The 13,059-nt window shown below is 35.9% G+C and overlaps 1 long non-coding RNA gene across 1 annotated transcript; it reads left to right on the top strand.

Annotated features, from left to right (window-relative positions):
* Window position 1: 1 nt before the first annotated feature.
* LOC118239273 lies at window positions 2-11,335 on the top strand. Its single transcript, XR_004771126.1, has 3 exons — window positions 2-363; window positions 4,732-4,861; window positions 6,612-11,335. It is a non-coding gene; the product is annotated as an uncharacterized LOC118239273 (long non-coding RNA).
* Window positions 11,336-13,059: the final 1,724 nt, after the last annotated feature.

The raw sequence follows: 13,059 nt of genomic DNA, 5'->3' as shown, positions 1-13,059 counted from the left end.
AAGTGTTTAATTGTGGCTTTTCTTAAAGTTTTAGATATTTGGTCTATGATAACCATGGCAGGGACCAGGGCAGCATTCCTGGAGCGGGACCATTAACCAAGAGCTCCATACTCATCCCTAGGTTCTGAACTTAAAGGTGAAACTCTTCCTGACAACACAGTGTGCACAGCACTTAAAGTCATCAGAATAGAAATAACCCAGAAGCTTCTTCCCTAAGGACTGGATCACATAGTATCCTAAGATGCTGTTAAAGTTCCAGTGAGAAAATTATGGAGTATTCAAGTGAGAAAAACATCAATAGTCCTATCCAGCTATAAAACCAATGAGACATCACAATGATTACAATGGCAAAATGCCCTAAAGGTGAAATAGTGCAAATTATTTTTGTGTAACCAATAGCTGTTTTAGTTTAATGAGAATTTTATATGAATTATCTATTTACATAATACCCACCCTCAAACCGCTTCAGCATCTCCTCTGTATTCCTACTCCCTCTCAAGTTTATTGCCTATTCTTTAACTTTATTTACACACACACACACACACACACACACACACACACACACACACACACACACACAGATATATATATTTTCAAAAAATACAAGTGATTGTGGGACTCTTAACCCAAATAATATGTCTACAACAAAATCCCTACATCTAAGGCTTAGGGAATCTTACAGAACAGAAAGCAGAATCATCATAGGAGAAAAATAACCAGGACATGAGCTCTGAGGTTGCATTTTCTTCATACGACAAAGGTTTTGCACCAGTGAAATCTCAACAATATGGTTGCCTAAACATGGCCTTCATAATATCAGGCATAGTTGATATATCACTAGTGATGGGGAAAATTTTATAAGATTTCATCTTAAATAAAGAAGAGAGATAGCCAATTAGGGATTGATGTGTGTGTGTGTGTGTGTGTGTGTGTGTGTGTGTGAGAGAGAGAGAGAGAGAGAGAGAGAGAGAGAGAGAGAGAGAGAGAGAGATGTTTTTTATATGTCCTACATGACCACAGATGTGAGCAAAATGTTTGGGTCTATAGACAAAACAGAATTCTGGATGGTATGTGATGATGCATGCCCTCATGTCTTACAACAGCTATGTTGCTTCTTGCTTCCTGGCATCACAAGAGGGTTTTTTTTTTTTTTTTCATCAAATCCCTATGCCAGGAAATGATCCAAATTCAAATCTGATGGAATACCCTCCACTAAACAATTACCATTGTTTTTTGTGATGTCAAAAGTCTGTAAATTGAACCATGAAAATGTTTGTGTGTGTTTTTTATTTCATTTATCTCAATATGTTTTACTAGTAAATTTGCATTCTTATTTTACCAATTGATTGTTTAAAAGTGTGCTGTTTGATTTCCCAGTAATTCATTTGGGTGATAATTACATTTTCCAGTCAGATTGCAAAAATTAAAAAAGTACCTAATGCATAAAATAAGTAGAGCAGACAGGCAGACACTTCAGTCAAATGGATTTTTAGGGCTGGTTTCTCTTCTGGATACTGAATATGACGTGGGCATGTACACTGACATGTTGAATCTATTTATTTAAAAATCCACTAGCAATTGAATCTGATCAATTTATAAGTTGGTTTACACATTGACTACTTTCAAGTAATTACAACTCCTTGAAGACATGATTTCATTTTCACTTTACCATATTTGCGTTTCCATATTAATCAATGAATATGGTATGGAACAAACATTAAATAAATTTGTTTTCTCATCAATTGAAAGTTAGTGGAAAATTGGTTTACTGAAAATAAGTCTAATATGAATATTAGCTTAAAATTGAGGTTACCTTTATATTAATATATAATGCTAGAGTTCTTTCTAAACTTCATAAAGAGGCATGAAGTAAGGGCAGTCATACTACTTCTAGGATAAATATCTATTTTTTTAATAATCTGTACCCTGTTACTGGTTCCTGTATGAGGATCTGAGGTAATAAAAAGAATGTGAAGACTATTATACCAGTTATCTGGAGATGCTTTGACAGATAACCACATATGATAGCTTAATTAACACTAATTCATAGTCTCTGTGTAGAGGAGGCTAAAAGTCAGAATCCCAGGTATCAGCACCTTGCTTCTTTCTAGAGGTAGTAAGAATATCTCTTCCTTAATTAGTATGACCTATATGGAGGACCTGCATGTGTGGTGATCAATTTCTGGTAATTTCAAGGCAGACCCAACATTTAGGACCGATGGCAGGAAAGAAGGTATCCCACTTACATGGGATGAGGGTCCTCATATCAGATAGGCAACATAGAAGACATATTGTTCCTGCTGGTTTCTCGTGTTTGCTGAAAATTTTTGGTGTTCCTTGGTGTGTAGAAATCTGTATATTCCATCTTATAATTATGTGTATCTATATTTTTAATCAATTCCCCTCACTTTTTATTTGTGTGTAATATACAAAAAATGAGCTACGATGGGGAATAATTAGTAGTGGATTAAATGATGGTATTCTAAAGAATGGGGGTAGTAGAAGTTGAATGTGGATGATTTATATGAAGACAGAGCATAGAAGAAAGCTCAGAGAAAGAAACTTGAGAAAGTATAAGGGCTAAGGGAAAAAATTGTGGAAATGCTCTTGTCTCATGGGAAGATGATTCTTTTGGCTTCTCAATTGTGACTGAGCAAAGGCTTCAGCTTTGGTGAAGATATTCTCCTCACTCTCCCATGTGATGGGCATCCACACAATGTTTCCTCATCCATGGTAGAGGGGTCTTTGAAGAACACCAGTTAGGTCTTAACTTATAAGATGCTACCTTTGCCTGAAGCTTTTAAATATAACCATTCATCTTTTGGAAAGCCTTAAACTAATGTATCCATTTAATTTATTTTAATGTCATTTAGAGAATACATTAGTTAGTATTTATATTTTCCTTGCCTTATGGATTCCATAGTTCTTCAGACTAGAGAGCAAGATAAACATTAGGAAATTTCTTTGTGATGAAATGTCACTAAGTGGAATCTTTGCATTCAGGTATGGCAAGGCCCACTTAGAGTCTAGTCTATACAGTCAAATATTCAATATCTGGGAGGCACAGAACACTATGAATTCTGTGACTCCAAGATGCATGCTATAACAGAACTTACATTGAAGCCAAAAGTGGTCCAGATTGTGAAAGCATTTGGGGATGATGAGAAACTGAAGACAGAAAGATGGATTGAAAAGTAGTGGTTATTGAATAACCCCCTAAGGAATAAGCTGCATGTGAAATGAACTGAGAGGTGAGAATCATGTCTCTCAGCTGGAGCTACAACTTCCATTTTTTTTCTCTTTCCCCCCAAACAGCAGCTGTATTCCACAAACTCTTCTTTGGATATATTTCAGAATGAAATAGGATGGAGTCATTTTTCTTTAAGAGAGGGAAGTCTCAGGAGGATTTACATAGTTTATTTACAAAGATTGCAATTGATTGTGAAAAGTAATTTCAGAGATGTTCCTTGAAAATATAAGCATGTATATGTGAGCCTGTGAGCATCTGACACTCCAGTTTAGAAGCATAAATTGTGCTTTCTTCTCAAGTTGACCTGGATTCTGACTCTTTCTAGAGACACTTAAACTTTCTTCCAGAATGATGAAGCAAAATGCATTTCTGGGAGAAGGGGTGGCTTTATCCTTGAGAGGATAGCCTTGACCTCCACAAGATCATTTCTTCCTGCCATGTAATATTCTTTCTGGTTCTTTATAGACTACAAGGAAAATCCAACCTCTACTCTGTCACTCAGTGCTATGTGTCCAAGCAAACACAAACCACTGGAGGCTCTCTCTAATCATAGTTCAAATTAGGATTATTTCATTTTTATATATGTTATTATTCATAATTACAAACCTTTAAAAATGTAATGAGGTGAGGTCCATGGAGGACCTCACCCTCACTGGGGAGCAGAGCGGGGATGGGGTGGAGGCTGGGGGCATTGGTGGGGGATAAGGAAAGAGGCGAGGGAGAGGGAGCTGGAATTGATGTGTGATGCAAGCTTTTTACTAATTTCAAAAACTTTTGAAAAAGATTGTTTTTAATTTAAACAAAATTCATTAAAAAAGAAAATAAATCAACAAGAAATTTAAAAAATGTTAATGAAACTGATATTTTTCATGTTGATTATTAGAGCCTAACTACTTTTATCAGTCTGTGTGTATAAGACTCTAAATCACAATCTCTATTTCTGATCTGACAGCTGAGAATTAGAAGGTTGATTGCTGAGGGTTGCTAGATCTTACACGGATCCATATTGGCTCAATGTGTAAAAATATGAGATTTGTCAAGATGGTTCAGTTAGGAAAATGCTTGTTGTGCAATCCTTAGGACCTGGGTTCATAGCATAAGCTACTTTGGTTGCATAGGCAGTGGGGTAGTAGAGATAATAAGATACCTGGGATTCACTGTGTAAACACTCTTACCAATTTGTAAGATCCAGTTCAGTGATGCAGTGTCCCAAATAATAGGGAGGAGAGTGACTGAAAAAGCTGAAAAAGATAACCCAGTGTTGACATTTGGCCTCCATATGCACACACACACACACACACACACACACTGTGTGCAGGCATCCACTGACACACATATGCACACACACACATAAACACATACACACAAAAAACTGATGAGTATAATTGCAAATATTGATATGGTCATTGAGCATGTTATGCCTTCAGAAATTCCTTCTGCTGTCATCTATAGTACTGATAGTGTTTCACTTGTAAATACAGCTCATGTTGATGCAGTCATCTTATGCTCAGAACAGCTGGAAGAATAGCCTTGAGGCTTAGGAAAAAGACTGAACACTCATGGACTTCTTTGACAGCTGGCTACATCTGGGAGATGGAGTGACTAAAGAAAGTGAGCAATCATAAAACTCACGTTTAAGCAGAATTTGCTACTGAAATGAAATCGTTCCTATTTTCAGAGAGAATTTGTGATGAAAGTGTGTTAAAGAATGCTAACAAACATCTTTTATATTCCTGAATTCTAAATTAACCATGTGATAATAGCCACCAGTGCCTTGTTTTCTTCACACAGCTTGCTGGATCATCTGCAGCCTTAGTGTTTTCAGAGCTTGCATTATTTGTTTCCTTATCTTCTCATATGACCATTAGAGAGGAGAATTCATGGCTTATCTTTGTTGGAGGGTGCAACTGGAGGAACCTACATGCTAGGCAACCTTCCTAGGTTTAAACTTTATGTAAGAATTACATTTATAAATTATAAAATTAATACTTAATAAGCAAATATCTCCTATTTGTTGTGATGAACTCACTAAATATCAAAAAGATCTATATAATGTATTCTACAATATAAAAATACAGATAATCTCGTTTGGATAATAATAAAAAAAATCAAATGGCAGTTGTTCTTTTTTTGCATAGAAATAGGAAATAGTTCCAAAGTTTGTATGGAACTCTCAGATTCTAAATAACCAAAGCAATCCTGAGTAGAAGAGCTGGGCTGTTGTAGGAGTCACAGAATCTGATTAATTATCATTTAAGGTGTGTAAAGAGCCATTATGGCAATGCCCCCAAACCAGACATGTTGGTTAATGAATAGAGACCCCAGAAATAAACCCACTAGCCACATCTGACTGACTCCTAAAAAGACACCAAAAACATCCCATAGTATGTCTGGTGGCTAAGAAATTATGTCCATGTAAAAGTGTTGGAAACACAAAGGTCCCTGTACCCACAGATCACTAGAGAAACAAGGAATGTTAATCCCTCAGGGTTGCTTTCTCAAAGAAAAAATACCATTTTTCTACCCAGAAGGCTGGGAGTGGCTGCCATTAATGACCTGGTGACATTTGCTATCTGCAGCACCAGATTTCACCCAAACTCACCAAAATGTTTATTGGACTTTCTGTTCCTAGACCTTTATCTTTAGATTTGTTTCTCGGTGAATAGAACCCATTCTTAGGGGGAAGTTCACACGTACTATATAACTCGCTGACCATTGCTGTTAGGTTTAGAGACCACACCAGATCATAGGCACTTAACATCACAGAATCTATCTTCATAGACACATGCACTTTGAGTTGAGTTTTGATGTTATTGTGGCTCCATGTGCACAGGGGATTATATGAGGAACCTTTCTGCACTCAGGTACAGAGGACCCCTTTAAAAGATAGATCCATGCCCATTTATGCTCTCTCTACTCTCTCTCTTTTCTCTCTACACTCTCTACTCTTCTCTTCTCTGTCTGATTCTGATTCTCCCCTCTCTCTCTCTCTCTCTCTCTCTCTCTCTCTCTCTCTCTCTCTGGAGACTGGCCATGGCGATCAACCATTCATCCTGTTTCTCTTCTGCTTTAGTCTCCCTACTCTGCTGGGCCTATAATAAACTGGTTAATATGTCTAATATGTCTCACCCTATGTTTCTTCTTGTGCCTTCCTCCTTTTTTTCTTTATCTTTAATTTAAACAAAAATCTAACAGGTATATTCCATGGTTTAAACAAAAATCTAACCGGTATATTCCATGATACACAGCAGATCTCAATAGCACTAACATGAATGAAGAGGTGAAGCAGTGGTGGGAAAGACAGGGGGATGAAATGTTTCTCTCTGTTGTGTCTTTTTAATCTTACTTTCATTCTTTTCAGCTTTCCTTTGGTGGGGACACTGCAAGAGTGAATGGCAGGTACTGGAGGAGTACTCAGCGATGAGTGGGTTTGGGATGCAAGTTGAGAAATTTGAAAATAATCAATAAAAAAAGGAAATTAAAAATTTTCCTCAGACATTGCATGATGAGCAAAGAAAAAGAATGGATCCCGGGGTCCAGAGAAGAGGAGCCTGAATCCAATCAGACAGTGTACACACAATTTTGACAACGTATCAGACCAACCTGCAGGAGAGTCTGGAACTGAGATTATAAACATTGAGACATTCACACCTGAACTGAGAAAGCCTAGCTATGCATGCTATTTATGTATTTATAACTAAACTTAATACTAGGTCCCTAAAGACAGATTGATGGGGAGGTCTTGGCCCTCTGCCTAATGTAGCAAGATTGAATAATTAATATTTTGTGTTTTTCAGTTTTATGTGTGTGCTTTAGTGTCATTCTGCAGATATATGACTGTGTTAGTCTGAAAAGGCTCGGTTTGCTGCATGAAATATAATTTGTTAACAATTTATAGATGATTAAGCATTCTACCCATACATATGCAGATTTTTCCTTGATATCATAACCTAATACCAACTCATCTATACGGACACTTCAAATCTCTACACTCTATGGGTTTGGGAAAATTTGGGGAGCATCTGTTTCTTGAGTTAATTGACTTTATTTTCATAATATGTTTTTCCCTTGTAATTGGTTTTATTTGGTTTTTAAAATCAGGAGATTGATAACATTTCTCTTGTGAAAGAGAACTGGTAGACCCTTCCTCAAAGTGCAGCACAAGAATGGGTATGAGGTGTGGCTTTTGCAAGCTGTTTTTGTTTTGTTTTTTTGACATCACTTTTTATTGTCCTCTAAATATGAGATAAAATCCAGAACACTGAATGCCCCCATAAGGTGTAATATTCATGGTACAATAGTATTCAAGTCTGCCAATAAGGGTATATTCATGCTTCTTGGTTATAAGAATGGAATGTGCCTTTGAGTACAGACAAGCCACTTTAACTTCATGAAAGAAAACAAAAGAAAAAGTTAAATAGATGCTTAAAGTGCCTCCATTAAATTGGCCTTTGAAACATCTTCTTGGGTATTTTCCTGATTGATGGCTCATGTGGGAAGGCCAAGCTTACTTGGGCAGTGATATTCCTGTGCTGATGGTCCTGGGTGCTATAAGAAGGCAATTTGAGCAAGCCATGAGGACTAAGTTAGTAAGGCTCAGTTGCTACTTCCAAGTTCATTTCCAGTTTCCCTGAATGATTGACAGCAGCAAAACTTTCTCTTCATGATTGCTCCATAGGAAAGATTTAATTATTAGGATTTTTTTTAATTTCAAGACAGGGTTTCTCTGTTCAATTTGATTATACTGGAAGTCACTCTGTAGAGCAGGCTGGCATAGAACTCAAAGTGATCTGCCTGCTTTTGCCTCTCAAGTGCTTGGATTAAAGATTCACCCTATCAATGATAGGCTATGATTTACTTTAAGATGTCTGTCATAATAATTTTTCCCAGGAGAACATGTAATTCATCTTAGCTTCACATGTTCCTTTAAGTGTTTGGAAGTTTCATTTGAATTTTGAAACTTGCACCAGAAATTATGTGATTAAATTATTCTTCAACCCTTGCCCCTTTGCATGTGGCCTGGGCTGATGACAGTACTCATATTCTCTCTCTCTCTCTCTCTCTCTCTCTCTCTCTCTCTCTCTCTCTCTCTCTCTCTCTCTCTCACACACACACACACACACACACACACACAGACAGACAACATATTTTGAATTATCCGTTGTGTTAAGTAATCACATATTCACAGGCCATCTATATCTTTTCTTTCTTCAGCTGTGTGAGTCTGGCACTAGTGTTCCTCCCTTAAAACAAAACCAAGCCATGTTTCTGAATTTACTTTTTTGGGGTTGATAGTGTTTCTTTGTTGTGTGTGCAGCATTAACTCCCTTGGGGAAATATATGAATTTGGGCAAATAAACAAGATTTTGATGACTGAAACAGACTTTGGGGTCAAGATTGGAATGAGCAGTAAATCTTGACTTTTAAGTGAAGACTCTGTCCTTTTGTCTCACCACCACTTCTAATTATGACTGGATTCAATCAGATTTGGCCAATTCTCTTGAACTGTAGAAAAATAGAGCATTCAGTTGTGCTGAAGTCAGGAACACAACTCAGGCTGAGGCTACTCTACTCTGAATATACCAAGGAGACAATAACAGCATTGGCAAAATATAAATATACAGTGAACCTGCCTGGGATAAATCTACCCCAAATGATGTGACAGACTTTAATGATTCCCCATGGGAGTTCTTACCCTCTCTGAGGAGTGGATGGAGGGTGGGATGGGGAAATGGTGGGGGAATTGGGATGATAGAAGGGAAAGAGAACTGGGATTAGTATGTATGTAAAATAGTTTGGTTTTTAATTAAAATTTGAAATTTTCAATCGGATGAAGACCATACCATAAGATGTTTTTCTAAACTATCTCTTCCTTGTTTTTTGTCTAAGTTTCTATCATTATGCAAAGTTGTCTCCAAGAAAGCCTTTCATAGGTCCCTTCATCCCATGGTGGACCATCCTTAATTTACATTCAGAAATCTGGCTTCAGGTACCCTGAGGTGTCAGGCTTACTTTGTTACTTAAGGCAACTTGCAGACTTGCCAAAGGAACATTGTAACATTTGCTGTAATCACAGTCTGATTTCCAGGAAATTTAACAGATGATCTCCCACTTTTTAGCTCTTAATGGGAAGCCTGAATTTTGACAGAATAAAAATGTATTTCATTATCCTATGAATCACTTTGTTGTAAATAAAACATGCTAGAAGGTATCAAGTTTCTCCTTACAATGTAATTGATTGCAGTTCTTTACTCTTTAACACATCAATGAAATCCTATAATTTCTTTAAACAATTGTTAGGACAGTGATACAGAGAATCAATATTGTAGCACTAACTGGTGTGAAATAAGACCATCAGGGTTGCATACTAAGGAGTGATACAAATTAATCAACATAAAAATGTCAAAACCTATTGCAAGAAAACTAGTGACTAAGAGAGGAAATTTGATTTTTTTTATTTTTTTCCTCACCTGACAATTTTGAAAGTTTAAATCATATATAGGAGTTTACCCTGAAGTATGTTATGTGTGGCTTCATTTTATATAAAGCCTCATTCATATAAATGTGAAGTATAATAAATTAACTGGAAAGAATGAAACCACAATATAAGTGTTCATCATTGTGGTTTCAGTTGTTTTTAATGAACCACTTGTATCTGATAGGTCCAGAATCAGAATATGCCTTCTGTATTCTACACATATGGCTGTTCACTGCAGATCAGGACTCCAGTGGATGCTTTTCTCTTCATAGTAGCTAACATAGGGTGTGGAGGGGGTTTCTGTTCTCCCTGGTCCTGAAGCAGTTTACCCCAAATAAACACACTGGGACTTATAATAATCATAAACTTTTTGGCTGATGGCTCAGGCTTCTTATGCAATAGCTCTTTCTTAATTATTAAGATATTTCTATTAATCTAAGACTTTCCACTTGGTCATCTCTTAAAGAGAATGTCAGGACTTAATTTCCCACTTGCTCCATGGCATCTCCCTCTCAGCTTCTTTGTGTTTCCTCTCCCCAAAATACTCCTTGTCTGGTAGTCCCACCTATAATCATTGCCTGGCTACTGGCCAATCAGTGTTTTATTCATCAACCTATAAGAGAAACATATATACAGAAGGAATCCCCCATCAATAGTAATCAGCTAAGATGTCCATCAAGAGATGATTGAATAAATAACATATAGTACAATGACACAGCAGATTATCATTTAACTGTGGAGAAAAAAAGCTCTCAGCATTTGCAGGAAAATAGAACTATCTAGAGATTATCATGTTAAGTGAAGTAAGCTAGATTTTGGCACAGAATTATATTTCTTTCAAAATACAGAGTGCAAGTTGAAGTATATATGCATGTTTGTCTGTGACTCTATCTTTTTACCTGCCTCTCTGTCTGTCTTTGTTGCTGTGTCTCTGTCTTTCTTTCTGTATAGAACTAGGACATGGAAGTTGAAGTTAGTATTATGAACAGGGAGGAAAGAGTCTGTAAGAAGGAAGAAGAACAAGGGAGAATGTGACATGAAGCAGGACTCTCTGGAGGGAGAAAGGAGACTTGCCTAGTGTTGGAGAATAAAGGCAGCATGAGGCCTCCCCCTTGTATACCAACTAAAAAAATAAGGGGAATTAAAATTGGAAAAATTAGGGCTATACATTTAGAGTCTACATATATAAAAGTATTTTCATAAAAGCAAGGGTGTTTTGTCATGGAAGTCATACTAGAGTTGCGACATGTATTAGAAGTGCTTTTGGGAGAGAATATGAACCTTGAAATAATGAGAAAAACCTTCTATTTACATTGTATTTTGCCTCCATTTTTCAAAATTGACAATAGTTCTCTCTATGTGGTTTTAGATCACTGTATTGTATTTTGATATATTGATGGTGATAATTCTTGCTTTATAATAGGGCTATATCCCAACAAATACAAGATAAATTGAAGATACCATAAGGCACAACTCGATGTAAAATGCTTGTTTACTGTATTATCCTTGCCTGTCATAATAATGCTCTGAATGCTTATAGTAGCATGTAGATGGGTGAAACCTAGGAGCCAGCTAGGTATAATAAATGCTTTAATATGTCCTTCATACCTACATGTGGACAATATCTGAATCTATCAGCCAGACAATAGCTTCTCTGCCGGAAGACAAAGGTTCAAGTCCTTGCATCCATATGGCAGCTCACTGCTGACTATAGCTCTTTTTCCACTGTATCCAACACCCTCAGACAGATATATATTCAGGTAAAACAACAATGCACATAAAACACAAATAAATATGTAATAAATAACTGGGAATATCTGATACAACCACCACATAATGCTGGGAATTGAAAAATAATATCATAATTATAAATTCTATTCATAATTCACTCTATATTTTGTCCCATGTAAAAAAATTAAATTTTTAATGATAAATACATTTGTAAAATAAAGATGAATGTTGTAAGCATGAATATATAAGAAGAAAACACAAAACAGTATGTAATGTAACTTACCAAATACAATCAGCTTTTTTCATGATTTTTTCTGAAACTCAGTATATTTTACATGTTACACTGGAATGTTCATTGTTTAAGCATACCAAAATTATATTACAAGTCTATGGAGAATCTTTCAGTACTGAATATCAACTATGATTTCACTGCTATTATCCCTGAGTGATAATAAGCAAGATATGAAATAATTTTATATTAAGTATGCTTAATCATACTGGATGTTCCTGTTCATGGCAATGGTAACTGTTATTTATCATATAATTCAATAATCTAAAAATTCTCACAACTAATTAAAATATTGAAAACTCATTAACTATTACAATAAGATAAATATTAAACTGTTAATAATATGAATATTAACAGAAAATACTCACCTTTCCTGAGTCAGCGTAATTTCTGCCCCTTTGTACATTACAGTGGTGAATCTACATAGGTTTCATTGCAGTCTGGCAGATCTGGGAAGATACATCACCAGTGTGGTCTACATCACATAAGAGAAAAATTTCCCCTATGTCTTAACTTTATAAAAAATAAGTTTATCATCAGGTCCAGTAGCAATTTAGGGACTATTATCAATATGTTGACAATGGTATGTTAAAATTAGAAAACTCAAACAGTAGAATCCATACTGTGATCTAAGCAAGTAAAACCTGTTTCTTCCTACTTGACATTATAAGATATTCTGTATCAAAAACACAGCCATATTTATTGGGGCTTCTTATTACTCTGTTTATCAATTTAATATGAAAGAAAATAATTTTCATCTTTGTTATTGCATGAATTGCACTAGTGAAGAGACGTATTCACTTGTATATTTTCAAGCATCATAATGCTTCATAAAAGGACCTTTTATTTTCAATGTGTATGCACCTCCTTCATGGAGTACTCGACAGAGTGTTGCTTATGTATGCTATATATAAAAGAATATAACAGAATATGACATTGAGTTTAATTAACTACACCACCATCACACATCTGGAACAAAATGAAATATCCATTTATGTCAAGAAAATTAGTTGGGCAATAACAAATATAACTTGTTTCACTTTAGACTCTACTTCAGATCTGAGGTCTATTTTTCCATCTCCAAGCACTCATTGATCAAATAAATTTAACGTTCCTGATATTAAATCAACATTTTAGATACACTGAGAGAGAAATTTATTCTGACCAAGAAGAAGGGAAGGATTTGGAATATTTGTTTTGTGTAGCTCATAAGGAAACATGGGTGATTGATGTACTAGGTGAACCATTTAGAACACACATACTTCATGTTTGGATTTTTCACAGGATTATCACCCAATGGATTCTAAAACT

The sequence above is a fragment of the Cricetulus griseus genome, chromosome 8, assembly GCF_003668045.3.
Source record: "Cricetulus griseus strain 17A/GY chromosome 8, alternate assembly CriGri-PICRH-1.0, whole genome shotgun sequence".
In the NCBI taxonomy this organism is placed as follows: domain Eukaryota; kingdom Metazoa; phylum Chordata; class Mammalia; order Rodentia; family Cricetidae; genus Cricetulus; species Cricetulus griseus.
This window is presented reverse-complemented; position numbering and strand designations above follow the sequence as displayed.